This window comes from Peromyscus eremicus, chromosome 6 (assembly GCF_949786415.1).
Source record: "Peromyscus eremicus chromosome 6, PerEre_H2_v1, whole genome shotgun sequence".
NCBI lineage: Eukaryota > Metazoa > Chordata > Mammalia > Rodentia > Cricetidae > Peromyscus > Peromyscus eremicus.
The window spans coordinates 78,214,912-78,232,578 of NC_081421.1; positions in this window are offsets into that span (position 1 = coordinate 78,214,912).

Consider the following 17,667-nt stretch of genomic DNA (forward strand, 5'->3'; position numbering starts at 1 on the left):
CCCATGTAGAAAGACTTCCAAATAACTTATGTAGACATTGCACCTTCAATGACAGGGAGTATAATACTAATCCTTAATTCTGGCCTGTGCATTCTGACATCTTTCCGTAAATACAACACAGCTATGAATGTGGCGGGGGAAGGGGATTTCACCATGAAGGAACCTTAACAAATACTTCAGCGGGGTATCAGGCTCAACATGACTAGCGTCAGGGCTTTAGTTTTTGCCCAGTGACAAAAATAACACTTGTCACTACAGAGCAACAGGACCACATTTGTTGCTGGAAGATAGTAAAACGGCCCAGTGACTTGGGGAGGCAGTTTAGAAACTTCACAGGAAACGTTATACAGTCCTACTAGGCAATCAAGCAATTGCACTCACTGGGATGTATACACACACACACACACACACACACACCAAACAAACAAACAAACAAAAAACCCTGCACACAGATGTTGATAGCCCCTCTCTCAGTAACTGACAAGATTGGGAAGCAACTAACATGCGCTTCAGAGATGAATGGATACATGAGCTGTGCATGCCGAGCATGGAATGTTTTTTAGTGATAAAAGAAAATGAGCTATGAACAGACATGGAGGAGCCTCCAATGTATATTACTAACAGAAAGAAATGGATAAGAAGGGTTGTGATTCCAACTGTGCATTTCTGGCAAAAGGCAAAACTACAGAAACGATAGTGTCAGGATTTCCTCCTCTGTGGCCTCTTCCATAATCCTAGTGTCATGAGAAATCATGAGGAAAGTATCAGACAAATTCCATTCCAGGAATCTTTTTTTTTTTTTTTTTTTTTTTTTTTTTTTTTTTTTTGAGACAGGTTCTTGTGCGGTCCCGGCTGGCCTTGAATTCTCAACCCTTCTGCCTCAGCCTCCCACGTGCTAGGGTTATTGGTGTGCAGCATTACACCCTGCTGACAACACATTCTCTTCTGTTTCTTTTTGTAATATGCTGGGGATATTAATTCTAGGTTGGAGCCTGGAAAAGAATGAGGACCTTAGGAGGAAATAGAGGAAATCTGTTTATGAAAACATTCTTTTTGATTTCTTTGAAATTGGCAAGTTGGTAAGATTGCTCAGCAGGTAAAGGTGTCTGCCACCAACCCATATGGTAGAAGGAGAGAACTGACTCTCAAAAGTTGTTCTTTGACTGCCACATGCATACTATGGCACAGGTGCAAAACACACACACACACACACACACACACACACACACGATGGATAGATTAGACAGATAGATTAATAGATAGATAGACAGACAGACAGATAGATAGATAGATAATGATAACAAAAGTAACAATAATAAACCTGCCTTGAAGCTGGTGTGTGGTGTACGCCTTCAATTCCAGCACTCTGGAGGCAGAGACAAGTGGAGTATTGTGAGTTCAAGGCCAGTCTGGTCGACATAGTGAGTTCCAGGACAGCCAGGGTATTGCCGAGAGACCCTATCTCAAAAGAACAAAAAATAAAAAATAAGAACAAACCTGTTTTGATGTTGATTTCCTGTAATCCTAGCACTGGAGAGGTAGAGGGGGGAGGGTCAGGTATTCAAAGTCTATCCTCAGCTACACAGTGATTTCAAGTCCAGCCTGGGTTACATGACACCCTGTACCAAAAAAACAAACAAAAAATTTAGCAACAATAAACTCATTAATATTAATGTCCTATTGTTATAGAAAATAAATATAATTTCCAAAACAAGAGTAAGTTATCACTATTAATTTATGTAGTTGGTATAATTTCCCAGTTGTCCAAATATCATAATTTACTATTCTATTGATGAATGTCTAGGTTTACCATTGATATTGCATAATATGTCTTTGGAGAAATAATTTAATGGATTTCTAGAAATGATCCTGTTAGGTCCAAGGGCATGCATATCCTAAATTTTGGTACCTATTACAAAAAGATTCCCTGAAGTGATCTTTTCATTAGCCTGTATGTCCATCACTTGTTGAATAGACAATGAAAATTACCCATTCAGCTGTTACAGGCCATGTCAGGGTCACAGAAGAACGGAGCACATATATAAATATTAGAAGCTAGGATCAAAAGAAGAAGTAGAAGAAGGAGAAGGAGGAGGAGGGGGAGGAGAGGAGGAGGAGAAGGAGGAGAAGGAGGAGAAGAAGAAGAGAAGGAGGAGGAAGAGGAGGAGGAGGAGGAGAAGGAGGAGGAGGAAGAGGGGGAGGAGAAGGAGGAGGAGGAGGAGAAGGGGAGAAGAAGAGAAGGAGGAGGAAGAAGAGGAGGAGGAGGAGAAGGAGGAGGAGGAAGAGGGGGAGGAGGAGAAGGAGGAGGAGGAAGAGGGGGAGGAGAAGGAGGAGGAGGAGGAGAAGGGGAGAAGAAGAGAAGGAGGAGGAAGAAGAGGAGGAGGAGGAGGAGGAGGAGGAGGAGGAGGAGGAAGAGCAGCAGCAGCAGCAGCTGGGATCAACATACTAGAGAGGATGGGAGACCCTTGTCTTTCTGAGCCCGGGGAAGCTCACTTAACATAGCATCTCCTGTTCCACCCATTTCCCTGAAGCTTTCAGTTTTCTTTACTGCAGATGTTGATGGAGATGATAAGACAACCACGAAAAATTCATACCGATGGTGATTTTAAAATGAAGACCTGCTTTCAACTACGTCCCCCCTCTAGAAAAATCAAATGGAATCTTTTCCTTGTTTTTTGAAAAAAAAAAGAAAAAGAAAAAGAAAAGAAGTTCATTTATTCATTTTGTGTCTTGATAGCAAAACCGAACGTCAAGGAAGCTTCTGTCCACAGCCAGAGTCTGTGTGTATTGGTTGGTGGTCCTGCCCCCTGTGGTCGGGCTCTGCATCAGTTTTACAGTGTAAATACTTGTACCACCTTAATGATAAGGAGGCACTTAGTGGACTCCTTAAAGTTCCATTTGCTAATGATTAATGCGCTGTTTGGGCTGGCCACTCCCCCATGCATGGAGCTTGACAATTGAGCACAGTCAGGCATCTGTATTAAAGTATTTAAAAATGGGAAAAAGTCGAAGAGTATTCGGATGGGGTCAGCTTGTTGGTATAAATCGTCAATAGCCACTTTCCTGAAAACAAACGTATTTAAAATGTGTTTCCCTCAGGATGGTGTGCAGAAAAAGGAGGGAAGGATAAGCCAGTATGTGGGTTTAGTCCTGCGTGCTGCACTGGACCACAGTGAAATATTGTCAGGCTTTCATCAGTCACACACGGTTTTAATAAGAAGTTTCCATCAAGGGAGCATCTGCGGACTCTGGTTTTGACGCTTTTCAAACCATTACTCAGGGTTGGCAGAACAGGCTGTGGCTGTGGACTTCAGCAGAACCGTCAACGCTGCTGCACAAGAAATTACATCCATTCCAAGTTGTAAATGCTAATCTTTCCCCCCAATAAAAAGACCATTAACTTTAAAAAAAAAAAAAAAAAGCATCATGGTTTGAACCATTGAGGGCTGCCACTGCAGAGCTTGGGACTGCCACAGCCTCTTGCCAGGCTGATGCTGTAGCAGCAGGCACTTCCGAGTCTAATAAACCACAAGGACCACTGGCCTGTGGAAGCGGAGGAGGAAAGACTCATGATCCAAGAAGTCTCTACATCCACTGGAAGGCAGAACAGATACATCTCTTTTCTTTCTTTCCTTTTTTTTTTTTTTTTTTTTTTTTGAGACGGGGTTTCTCTGTGTAGCTTTGCGCCTTTCCTAGAACTCGCTCCGTAGCCCAGGCTGGCCTCGAACTCACAGAGATCCACCTGGCTCTGCCTCCTGAATTCTGGGATTAAAGGCATGCACCACCACTGCACAGCTAGTTTTTAATTTTTTTAATGTTTTTTTGAGACAGGGTTTCTCTGTATAGCTCTGGCTGTCCTGGAACTCACTCTGTAGATCAGGCTGACCTGGAACTCATAGAGATCCACCTGCCTCTGTCTCCCGAGTGCAGAGATTAAAGGTGTGTACCACCACCCAGCTGGTTTTCAATTTTTAAAAAATTATTTTTGTTTTAACTTACATGTATGTAACTTACATGAAGACCCTAAGAGGACCTCAGATCCCCAAGAGGACAGCTGTGAGCTGATGATGGACGTGGGTGCTAGGAACTGAACTCTGGTTCTCTGGGAGAGCAGTATGTGCCGTTAACCACTGGGCTATCTTCTCTCCAGCCCCCAGTTTTTAATTTTTATTTTATGTGTATGAGTGTTTTGTTTACATGTATGGAAGTGTGGGTCCCGTGTTTGTGTGCCCATGGAGGGCAGAGGAGGACACTGGATTCCCTAGAACTAGAGACGGTTGTGAGCTGCCATGTGGGTTCTGGGAATCAAACCTAGGTCCTCTGGAAGAGTGGTATATGCTTTTAACCACTGAGCCATCTCTCCAGGCCCCCCAAGGACAACTTGCAGGAGTGGGTGTTCTCTTTTTACCATGTGGATCCTGGGATTGAACTCAGACTGTCAGGCTTAGCTGCAGGCTGCCTTTACCTACTGCACCATCTACTAGCCCAACTACTGGCTTTATATGATGGTTTTTGTACCCAATCCTCAGCCATAACAGGCAATATGGAAAGCATCATAATTCCTCATTTAAAAATACAAGACAGAGGTGGTGGCATGCCTTTAATTCCAGCAGCCGGTATAGATGGATTTTTCTTTGGGCCACCAGCTAACAACAAAACAAAACACGGAGACTTATTGTTAATTATGAAAGCTCGGCCCATAGCTTAGGCTTGTCTCACGAGCTCTTATAACTGATTTGTGGCAGTTACCAATGACAGTTGAAGAAGCGTCTTTGACAAAAGGGACAGTGAGAAAAGTGGACAACCACATGTCAAAGTCGACACTGGATCTCTGTCTCTCACGCTGTAAAATCAACTAAGAGTGGATCAAAGACATTAATATAAAACACGAAGCTTTGAAACTGGTAGAGGAAAGTGCGGAGAGGCACTTCAAGATCTAGACAGTGACTCTGAACACCACACCAATAGCTCAGGGAGTCAGAGCAAAGGTTGACTCACAGAGCTGTGTCAGATTAAAAAGCCTCAGAAAGCACAGAAGAACAAACAATCTCTAGAGTGAAGAGAAGCCTGCAGGATGGGAAAGAATCTGCTAAAGATTTAGTCCACAGTGGATCAGTACCACTGTGGGTTAGGGAGATGCTCAGTAGGTAAAAGCCCTGATGACCTAAGTTTGATCTCTTGAACCTAGAGTAGAGGAAAAGAACTCATCCTCCAAGATGTTCTCTGATGTTCACATGTGCACCATGACAGTTATACACCTGCTTTCATGTGCACACACACACACACACACACACACACACACACACACACACATGCATGTGCACACACACATAATAAATAAATAAAACAAGTTTGTTTTTTTTTAATCAGGCATATAGCCAGGTGTTTGAGGTGCATCCCTTTAATCCCAGCACTTGGGGGCCAGAAACAGGAGGGTCCCTGAGTTTAGGGCCAGCCTGATCTAAAGAGTGAGTTCTAGGACAGCCAGGACCACACAGAGAAACCCTGCCTCATAAAACCAAAAACAAATGAACAAACAAACAAACAAAGCACATATAAAGAACTCAGAAAAGTTAAACAACAAAAGAGCAAATCACCCAGCCAATAAGAGGGCAAATAAATTAGACTATGCTCCAGAGAAGTATAAATGGCCAGTAAGCACATGAAAATACTTTCAATATTCGGAGCCATCTGGAAAATATAAAACAAAACTAATATAGGATGTGGCTGTAGCTCGGTTTAGTGTTTGCCTAGCGTGTGCCAGCCCTGGGTTCAATCCCCGGCACTGTAAAAGGCAACAACAACAACAACAACAACAACAACAGAATCCATTCCCCACTCCTAAACCCTGCATTGATATTTCATCCTACCCCGGTCCGAATGGCTGTCGGACCAAATACAAAGAACAAGGGCTGGAGAGACAGCTCAGTGGTTAGGGCACCGGCTGCTTTTGCAGAGGACTGGGTTCAGTTCCCATCATCCAAATAGCAGCTCACAACTGCCTGTAACTCCAGTTCCAGGGCATCCAATGCATTCTTTTGACCTCCGTGGGCATCAGACAAACAAGTGGTGCACAGTATACATGCAGGCAAACCGCTCATGCACATAAAATAAATCTCAAAGACTTGTTTTTGTTTTTGTTTTTAAAAGAAAGCAAACAACAAATGTTAGCCAGGATGTAAGGTGTGTGTGAGGGGTGAGGAGTCCCATCATTGCTGGTGAGACGTCAATCAGGCCACAATACCAATGATCGTGGAGGTGCCTCAAATTATGAAAACTAGGACTTCTATATGATTCTCTTCATACCTCTTCTGTGTACATACCATCAAGAAATAAAAGATAGCTCTCTGCAGAGATACCTACACACCCACGTTTATTATACACTATTCTAGATAGCCAACTTATGGATTAGCTTTGGTATCCATCAACAGGTTAATAACTAAATAAAATGTGATATATATTATACACAATAACGTTTAACTCAAACACAAAGAAGGAAATCTTGTCTTTTTTAAATGAAATTCATGAAATTGGAGATCATATTAACTGCATAAGCCAGGCTTTTTCTAAATATTGGTAGGTGTTGCAAAAGTTGAAAAGTGTGCCAGTTAGTTTATGTCAGTTTGACACAAAGTAGGGTGGCCTGGGAAGAGGGAACCTCAGCTGAGAAAATGTCTCCATCAGACTGTCTTTAGGAGAACGCCTGTGGGACATTTTCTTAATTAATGATTGATGTGGGAGGGTCCAGCCCACTGTGAGTGATGCCACCCCTGGGCAGATGGTCCTAAAAAACAAACAAACCAACCAAAACAAAGCAAAACACCAAGCTGAGCAAACTATGGAGAACAAACCAGTATCCAGTATTCTGTCTGCACATACATGTGTGCCTGGTGCCTGGGAAGGTCAGAAGAAAGCACTGGATCCCCTAGAACTGAAGTTACAGGTGTTTGTGAGCTGCCGTGTGGACGCTGGGAACTGAACCTGGTCCTCTGGAAGAGCAGCCAGTGCTCTTAACTGCCCAGTCCTCTCGCCAGCTTTCATTCTATTTTTTTAAGACAGAGTCTGTGAGTGAGTCTGGAACTTATCTGTTCTAGTCAGCAAGAGGGTTTACCATGGAGGCTGGAGAGATGGCTCAGAGGTTAAGAGTTCATATGCTCTTGCTGAGGATCTGAGTTCAGTTCCCAGCACCCACGATGTCTAGCTCATAACTACCTCTAACTCCTCTAGAGGATCTGACACTCTTGTGGACCCCAGGGGCACTTTTAAACACAGTCACATGTGTAGCTAGAGTTTTCCTTCCTGGCCCACAGTCAGGGCAAATCTCTGTCACCCGCCAGTCCCACAGCCACTCAGACCCGACCAAGTAAACACAGAGACTTATATTGCTTACAAACTGTATGGCCGTACCAGGCTTCTTGCTAGCTGTTCTTACAGATTAAATTAATCCATTTCTATAAATCTATACCTTGCCATGTGGCTCGTGGCTTACCGGCATCTTCACATGCTGTTTCTCATCATGGCAGCTGGCAGTGTCTCTCTGACTCAGCCTTCCACTTCCCAGCTTTATTCTCCTCCTTGTCCCGCCTACACTTCCTGCCTAGCCAATGGCCAATCAGTGTTTTATTTATTGACTAATTAGCAACACATTTGCCATACAGAACATCTCACAGCACACATGCATATATACATGTAATTAAAAATAAAAATAAAATCTTAAAAATAGACAACAAACTTTAAAAAAGAAAAACTTTACCATGAATGGATTTTGCTTCTGTCAAATGTTTTTTTTTCTGTACCTTATTTATTATTTATTTATCTATTTATCTATTTATTTATTTATTTATTTGTTTGTTTTTTTTTAAGACAGAGTTTCTCTGTGTTACAGCTCTGGCTGTCCTGGAAGTCACTCTGCAGACCAGGCTGGCCTCAAACTCACAGAGATCCACCTGCGTCTGCTTCCCGAGTGCCAGGATTAAAGGTGTGCGTCACCACTGCCTGGCAACTTTTTTTTTTTTTTTTGGTTTTTCTTGACACAGGGTTTCTCTCTGTAGCTTTGCGCCTTTCCTGGAACTCACTCTGTAGCCTAGGCTAGCCTCGAGGTAGAGGTCTTAGTATGTTGTTGAGGCTGCTGAGGAGCTCCTGGTCTCAAACATTCTTCCTGTTTCTGCTTCCCAAGTAGCTGGGATTGTAGGCATGCACTGCTGCACAGAGCGTCTGTATCTGCTGACACATGGGGTTTTGTTTTTGTCTTGAGCTTATGTGTGTGTGGGTGTGTGTGTGATTTGTTTTATGAGCATTGGTGTAAAGGTGTCAGATCCCTTGGAACTGGAGTTACAGACAGTTGTGAGCTGCCATGTGGGTGCTGGGAACTGAACCACTTTTTAAACTACTGAGCCATCTCTCCAGTCCCCAACCATTGTTTTTTGTTTGTTTGTTTGTTTTTTCCGAGACCAAGTTTCTCTGTGTAACAGCCCTGGCTGCCCTGGAACTGCTCTGTAGACCAGGTTGACCTTGAACTCACAGAGATCCCCTGCCTCTGCCTTCTAAGTGCTGGGATTGAAGGCGTGTGACACCATTGCCTGGCTGTGTGTGAATTTGGAAAAAAAATTTCAACTAGCTTAAGAGGTAGCAGGTTTCCTTAGGCTCTTTCGTGCTTCCTTGGTGTGGCTGACCTCCCTACTTCTCACCCCCACATCTCTGCTCCCTTCCCCACCTGCGCGTTTCCACCCTCAACACTCCCCATTCGTCTTCCATATCACACGTTCTTCTGTAGCCCACACACCTTAAACTCCCCGTCACAGTCCCATTCTAGTTTTCTGTCCCCTACACATAGTCCCTCCCATGTAAAGGCGCACACATAAAAATTAGACGCTGGGATCTGCATGAGAGAGAATATTCAGAGTTTGTCTTTCTGAGCTGGGATCTGCATGAGAGAGAATATTCAGAGTTTGTCTTTCTGAGTCTGGCCACTCAGTGTGACATTTTCCAGTTTCATCCATTCCTCTGCAACTTTCCATTTCCATCTTTATGGCTGAATAAAATTCATACACACACACACACACACACATATATATATGAATTTTATTATATATTTTATATATTATATATATTAATATATATAACTAAAAGCAACTAAGGGGGCAAGGGGCTTATTCTGTCTTACAACTCTTAAGTTACACTTTGTCACGAAGGAAAGTCAGGGCAAGAATCTGGAGGTTGGAACTGAAGTGGAAATCACAGAGGAGTGTTGATTACTGGTGTGCTCGGCCTGTTTCCTTATACAACTCAGGCCACCTGAGTGGCACTGCCCAGGGCTGGCACTGCCCATAAGTGGCGGGGTCCTCCCACATTAACCCCCATTAATCAAGAAAATGCCATACAGACTTGCCTACGGGCCAATCTGGAGCCATTTTCTTAAGGGAAGTTCCTCTTTCCAGCTAACTTTAGCTTGTGTCAAGTTGGAAAAAAAAATAAAACCCAACCAGGATATATATGTAACATATTTGTATTATCCATTCACCAACTGATGGACATCTAGGCTGAGTCCACATCCTAGCTATTGTGAATAGAACAGCATGGATGCGTAAGTGTCTCTGTGGTGGGATACAGAGTTCTTTGGGTGTATGCCCAGGAACAGAATAGCTAGGTCACAGAGGTAGTTCTAGTTTTAGCATTCTGAGAAACCTCCACGAGGATTTCCATGGTAGTTACAGCAGTTCACATTCACACCAGCAGCGAAGGAAGGTCCCCTTTGTTCCAACCTGGCCAGCACTGTTGTCTTGTTGCTAGTCATGGTGACTGGGGTGACACAGAACCTCAGTGTAGTTTTAGTTGGCATTTCCTTGCTGGCTAAGGATGTTGAGCCATTTTAAAAACATTCATTGGTCATTTTTTTTTTTTTTTTTGAGAATTCGTTCTTCAATCAGGGATTTCAATATTTAGTTTTTTTTTTTTTAAAGTATTCATTTGTATGTTTCTGTGTGAGTATACAGGTACACACCTGCATGCATTCAGGAAAGTCAGAAGAGGGCACTGGGGGTCCTCCTCTGTCACTCTCTGCCTATTCCTTTGAGGCAGGGTCTCTCCCTGATCCTGGGACTCACACTCAGGTAGGCTGGGAGCCACCAAGTCCCAGTGGTTCCCCTGTCTCTGCCCTCTCTGAGCTGGGGTTACAGGCTTTTGTGGCAGAGCCTGGCTTGTGATGTGGATATCATGATTGCAGAGCAAGGGCTGTGAACTGCCGAGCCAGCGTTCTGGCTCTTTGGTTTTGTTTTCTTTGAGTTCAGTATACGTTCTCCACATTAATCTGTGACAGCTATATAGTTGGCAAAGGTTGTCTCCTGTTCTCTGTATCCATCAGCTACTTCGTTGGCTGAACAGAGCTTTTTAATTTCATGAGCTCTTACTTGTTGACTGTTGGCCTTATTTCCAGAGTGACTGACTAGGTTCTCTTCAGGGGGTCAGCACCTATGCCTGTGTCTTTGAGTGTTTTTTCTTCCTTTTCCTCAGTTTCTGACTTGTAGGTCTTATGTGAAGGTCTTTAATCCAGAGTTGTTTTTTTTTTGTTTTGTTTTGTTTTTTTAAATTGGGCAAGTGAACGGTAAGGATCTAGTTTGACTCTTCTGTGTATAAATATCCAGTTTCCCCAGCACCACCTTTAAAGATGCTGCTGTCTTCCTTTGGTGTGTGTTTGTCAAAAATCAAGCACCTGTAGCTGGGTGGGTTAATATCTGGGCTTTAGTCAATTCCGTTGATATATGTGTCTAATTTTGTGCCAGTATCATGATGTTTTTATTTGTTTGTTTTTTGGTTTTTCAAGACAAGGTTGCTCTATGTAGACCTGCCTGTCCTGGAACTCACTCTATAGACCAGGTTGGCTTCAAACTCACAGAGACCCACCTGCCTCTGCCTCCCAAGTGCTGGGATTAAAGGTGTGCACCACCACACCTGGCTCTTTTTTTTTGATTTTTGAGAAAGGGTTTCATTGTGTATTCCTAGGAGGCCTGGAACTTGATTTGTAAACCAGGTTTGGGCTGTCATGCCTATAGTCTAAATAACACCATATTTTATGTTTGTCTCACCCACCACCAGTATCTAAAAGCCCCAAAGGATGTAAGTTATTTATTCTTCCAAGTGCCTCTGCCAGTGCCTGGCACCTAGTAGCAATGGATATCGACACGGATGGGTTTTTCTGTGTGTCTTCCAGAGTGCTGGCATTTGCGTGGCTTCTGAAAACTGGGCATGGTGTTTTATGCTTGTAACCCCAGCTCTTGGGAGGTGACACGGAAGGATCATTGCAAGGTCCAGGCCCGATTGGGCTACAGAGTGAGAATCTGTCTCATAAAACAAAAATTAGGCATGGCAGCACATGCCTGTAACCCCAGTTTGTAATCCCACATTTGGGAGCCTGCCACAGGATGGCTGTTATGCATTTGAGTCCAGCTTGGGCTACAGAGCGAGAGCTAGGCTCCCCAAGAAACAAGCAATAAACAGAGTTAGGAATTCAGTGGTAGTAGTTAGTTCAGTCCCTAGCAGCAGAAACAAAACAAAATAAAACTCTCACTTCGCTCAGAGTTCTGTGTTAACACAGCACTCTGAGGCATCATGCAGTGTATGATTAAATAATAAATGCTGACAGTCACCCTCATCTAGCAGTAACTGAGCGTCTAAGGCGTTGGTCGCTATCCTAACACTTGGTGAGGGCTCACTGGGGCCAGGAACTAGCATGCGCCACCACACCCACCTTGTTTGAATTCCTAAACATGCTCCTTTAAGACACAAAGCTAGCCAAAGCTCCTAGTGTAGGTGGGCCCTTATTCCCAGTTACTTGGAAGGCTGAGGCCAGAGGATCACCATTTCAAGGCCCAACTTAATGAGAGTCTGTCTCAAATTTAAAAGTATATAAAACGCTTACACTTACCCGGTGAGTGTGAGACCCTAGGTTTAATCTCCAGCACTGCAAATACAAACAATAAAAATACAGCAATCCTGTGAGGTGGTTCTATCATTACCACCCCTTCTATCCTCCAATTATTATTATTATTATTTTAGGAACTGCTACCTAGCAAGGGACTGGTCCCCAAGGAGGCTGTCGCTGAAGGGCACGGCTCTGCCTGCGGGCGGCTCTGATGTAGCGCCCCCTCCTGGCCATTCCTCTGGGTGGCTGAGGTCGGTGACAAGGTTGCTCGCGTCCGAAACACCAGGGGGCGCAAGCAATTCAGTTTTTGGGAACAGGGTGAGGCTGCCAGCCCGGAGGAGCCCGCCTGAGCCCGGGAGTGGCGTCAGAATCGGCGTCCTCCAATCCAGACGAGTAAACTCGTCCTCCCTGCCCTGCAACTCTGATGGACAAGGGAATATAACCTACCGAGTGAGTAGCTGCTGTGCGCTGGGCAGAAAACCCCCACGGGAAAGAGTGCAAGCTACCCTTACTCATGCCACGATAAGCTAGCCCAGGTTGTCACTTACCAGGGTCCCACAGAGAATGAGAACACTGTTGCTCTTAATGTCCCTTTTGGTCCAAATTCCTTTTGCCCTCCCTTGCTGTATACAGTATAGCTATGGATTGGCCGTGTAAACCAAGATCCCTCTCCCTTCTGTCTGTAAAGTATTTACCCTTTCTTGAATCTCTAAGCCAGTGTGGTTCTCAACCTTTCTAAGGCTGCAAACCCTTTAATAGCGCATGTGGTGGTGACCCCCACCATAAAATTACTTTTGTTGCTACTTCATAACTGCAGTTTTGCTACTGTTCTGAATCGTAATGTAAAGCTTTTGGAGACAGAGGTTTGTCGAGGGGGTAGTGACCCACGGGTTGAGAACAACCTCTAAGTCCTCTGATCCTGTTCTCCTTCCTCATAGACTCTTGGACAGCGCCCACCCCGACCTATCTGAGACACCTACTGCGTCTTGCCCTGTGTTACTTTGAGATGTCACTTCTGTGAGACTAACATCCCACTACTAAAATGTAAATTGTAGCTCTTAGCACTTACATAACCACGTGCTAAATAATCGGGAGGCAGACACAAAGTGGTGTGTGTGTGTGTGTGTGTGTGTGTGTGTGTGTGTGTGTGTGTGTGTTTCTAGATCTAGCTCAGGGCTACACAAGAGCCAGTAACAACACACACCTGGGTTCATCTGTATTTATTTACTCTAGACAGTATCTTGCTGTGTCGCCCAGGCTAACCTTCAACTTGGGATCACAGACATATTCCAGCATACCAACAAATCCCTACTGGATATGCACATGAGGATTCACTAATGTCCCATTTCTATTTTGTTCTGTGTCCTGTATGTCTACAGTCTGCTGGGATTGCCCACTCCCAGAAAGCAAGAGTGAGGAATGTGGACTGGGGTGGGTGTTGAGGGAACGTGAGGAGGCCAGGGGCAGGGAGCAGAGTTTTCCCATGGTGAGAAGAAGGCCCACATAGAGAATGAGGGAGGGAGAGATGCCAAGATCTGAGTTAGAGCAGAAGGAAGCTGAGCCCTGAATGGGAGCCTTGTGTGTGGCCCTGCGGTGCTGACTCACCAGGCTGAGGAGAGCGAAAACATGCTAGGGATGAAGAAGGGGCCTGTGTGTGCCCTGCCACCACCTCCAAACCACCCTGCCACCCCAGATCAGGGGCTTCCTGAGGACACCATCTGCTCTGAGGTACAAACAGTCCTGGAAGGCTGTGATAGAGACGGGACAGGCGGGGGGTGGGGGGGAGCACACAGCGGTGTTAGGAGATGGGGGCCAATGCAAAAGGCTGTGTGAGAGAAAGCTTCAGACGGGGTTCAGAGGGAGAACGGGGGCCAGGAGGTGTCCCTTCCTTGGGCACAGGGAGGTGTGGCAAGTCAGAGACTGAGCAGGGAGGGGGCAGATGCTTATAGTCTCTGTGGCTTCCTGGCTCTCCCGAGGAGCAAGCCTGCCTTCTGAGTAAGTACTTCCCAGGGCTGAGGCCAGACAGAGAGGCCCAGCCTGGGAGCAAAAGCCATACCATGCTTCTCATTCCTACCCTCCCTTGGCTGTCAAACCTGTTCAGAGACACGAGGACAGGATTCTTGTGGCAATCTGGGTGGTGGGCAGCCTGAGGCTGAGGCAGACCTGGTAAGCAAGATCAAAGCCAAGCACTGTGGAGAAGCAGGTGAGAGGGGAGAGGGAGGTCCTTAGGGAGTAGCTAGAGCCAAGCTGGGGAACTGATGGTCCCAGGTCAGCCTAAAGCTGAGGCAGAAGTGGGGGTGGGGGGTGGGGACTGCGGACTGTGTGGGCTCTGCCATGGGCTGGCTGTGTGCACCTGACCTTTCTAGAACTCATTCCTATTTTTAATACAAGAGACCAACAACAGAGGTTCCTAAGTCTCTCTCATGATTCCATTGGGTGGACAAATTGCCCTTGCCTTTCTCCTCATTAAAACCCAGTTTTCTTGTGTCCTGTTCTCAGCTGAAGAGCTTACAAGAAAAAGAGCCACAGACTCAGACTTCAGAATATGACCGCAACTAGCAATGTCCTAACTCCCCACATTGCTGATTTTGCTTGTTTTCTGGTGCTGGGGATTTACTATCCCAGGGATTTCTTAAAGCTGAATGTGTTCTATCTTCGAGTTTCAGCCCTCTGACCTCTTTGGAAATGGTGGTGTGGCCAGTGGAAGGAAGGAGCCTTGAAAATCAAATGGATATGGGTTTGCATCCCAGCTGTAGGGATATGGATGCAGCTCAGTGGCGGAACGAGCACCTAGCATGTTGGCCCCTAGCACCACCCAAGCACAACACAGCACTTAGTACGCAATGGTTAGTGGCATTTCTCAACCAGGAGTAATTCCACCCCCACCCCCCACCGCCAAGACCTTGACTTGCAGCTGTGAATTTCCATCTCAGCCTGGCTCTGCTGTAGGACCTCTGGGCAATTAATTTGCTTCTTGGTTACTCTATCTGTTAGGTTGGGCGATCACTTTCATTAGCTACATAGATTAAAGGAAGTAACATAGTTGGCTACTGGACAAACATTCTCAAAACTATGTTCCCTCCCGGACAGGGCTTAATCAGGACCAGAAGGAAGATTGTGGGCTTGGCTAGAGATTAGCTGAGATTAGCTGGCTTGAGGCTAACCACATCCAGGAAGTGGAAAGGGAAGTGGAGCAGGGTGGCTAGAGGGAGACACGGAGGTGCTCTGTAATGTCCCAGAAAGGCCACAGCCTCGTGTGTCTTCCACGGTTGCAGTTTATTGGCTTTTGAACGTGCACTAAGACTCCAGCGCCTCATACATGCTAGGCCAAGCACTTTACCACCGAGCTATGCCCCCAGCCCTCACGTGGCTTTAAAGCTAGGACGACCCTTCTGAGTTCTCCCTATTTGGGACCAGGAGACAACAGTAAACGTGAGGCAGCACGGCTGTGACCCCATCACTTGGGGAGCTGAAGCAGGGAGATGGCTAGTTTGAGCAGAGTATGCATGTGTATACGGTATGAATGTACAGAGATTACACACACACACACACACACAGAGTCTTTGGAATGACTTGAGCGTAAGAGAAATGACCTTGGTCATTTTGTTTTGTTTTCCTTCCCTAGTAAATGCAGCTCCTGAGGGGCAACAGCCAAGCCAACATTCCCTGTACTTAGGCACCTGGGTAGGATATTACACTTACTCGTCACATCGAGTTAGTACAGCTCCAAGACCAGCCTGCCAGACTCAGTAGGTGGCTCCCCAGGGTGAGGCCTATCTTAAACACTTCAAGGGGCTGCTGAGCTGGCTCAGCAGTTAAGAATGCTCGCCACTCTTTCAGGGGACCTGAGTGCTGCACTCACATCAGGTGGCTCACAATGACCTGTATCTCCAGCTCCAGGGGACCCAACTCCCTCTATGGGCACCCTCACAGCTGTGACATGCACATCAAACAAAAATAAAAATCTTTAAAAATTTTCCCGAGGTGGTGGTGGCACACATCTTTAACCCCAGCACTCGGCAGAGACAGGTGGATCTCTGAGTTCCAGGCCAGTCTCGTCTACAGAGTGAGTTCCAGGACAGCCAGGGCTACACAGAGAAACCTTGTCTCAAAAAAACAAGAAAACAAAAATTCAGTTATTTCTCGTGGTGAGACGTTTCACAGGGATGGGGAGGAGCCGCAGACCTTCCCGACCCTTCCAGTCTCATCGATGTGAACAGTGGCACAGAAGGGCAGGCTTCCCTTTTCTATCTTCCGAGCCACTTGCAAGGTCCCAAGAGGGCTCATTTGATTCTTTACAAAGTCTATTTTTCATTGCTCTTATTTTGCTTAGAGATTTAGAGAGTAAGGAGGGGAATGGGCAAAGAGAACACTTCTGGGTGATGTAGTTTTGCAAACCACAGCCCTTTCTCACCTTCCCCTTTGCACAATCCCTACAAGTCACTGGACACTGCTGTGGACTTGAGTCTCTTAAACCAGTCCCAACCCTTGCAGAAACGACACACAGGTGCCTGCCATGCTTCCTCAAGTGAGACTGGGCTCTTGGGGCCGTTTACCACCATCTGTCCTCATCCTTGGATCAAGGCAGTGAAACCTAAACCAAACACGAGGAGACAGGCAGAAAGAACCCCAGTCCACTGCTCTGGAGACAGGAGACTTTGCTGGTCTCCTAGTTACCCCACCACACACAGACCTCTGAAGAACCGCAGAGCTTTGCTAGAGGACTGCACTAGAGGGAAGTCCTCCTACAGTACTAACAATAACCATATGCCTTGTATCTTTTCTGTTAAAGGCAGATGATCACCCCGTAGTCCAAACTGGCCTAGAACTCAAGATCCTTTTAGAATCAAGTCAATTTTGTGTGTGTGTTTCTTTCAGCTAAATTGAGAGTACCCTGAGGGCGGGTAACAGGTTTAAACTTGTGTCTTTAATAGCTACCTTGGTTTCTGGCTCTCTTTGGATCCTTAAGAAACCTGTTGTCTGAGGGAAGTTAATTAAGGCCTTTGTTTTTGTTTCCTTTATCTGGAAGTCTGCAGGCTCTGGCTAGGTCTGATAAGACACTAGAGTGGAGCCCAGCAGGGTTTTCTGACCTTGCTCACTCTGAATCATCCAGTTAGAGTCCCATCCTGGCCGACTCAATCAGCAGGGAGGCACCTGGGAACATGTCCGTTTCTTTTGTGATGAGGGTGATTGGTTTTGCTGAGACAGAATCTGCCATGTAGTCCACACCAGCTTTGAATTTGTGGCGATCCTCCTGCCCCAGTAAGGGTAACAGGCCACCTCAGGCTCATTTAGGAAGCAGGTCCTTCAGGAGCAAAACATTTTGATAAATATTACAAGGGGCTGTTTTGGGCTAGGCTCCTCAACCAGGTCCCAAGAGCCCAGATGAGTATCTAAAGCACTCACATTGCAGCTCACCATCAGGTTAACCTTATCTGACCTCCAGGGAAGCCGAGAGAGCAGCCCCAGCCTCAGTGTGTCTGAGCCTATGGGACTGGCTCTTGGCCTCAGGCAGGTTTGATTTTGTTTTGTCTTAGTCCCCCTTACGAGGGAAGTAACTTTGAAATGACCAAACTCCTCCTCGTCTCTCTCAACTTTGTAACCCCACAGTCTTTGCTCGGTTCTCTCCAACAACTTACTCTATTTTATGCTCAAGTCTACAACCACAAATGGGGCCAATGAAGATCTTTAAGCTGTAATTTTGAAGTTCTGGGGGGCATGGTGCTAGGCATCAGATCTAAGAGCTCATG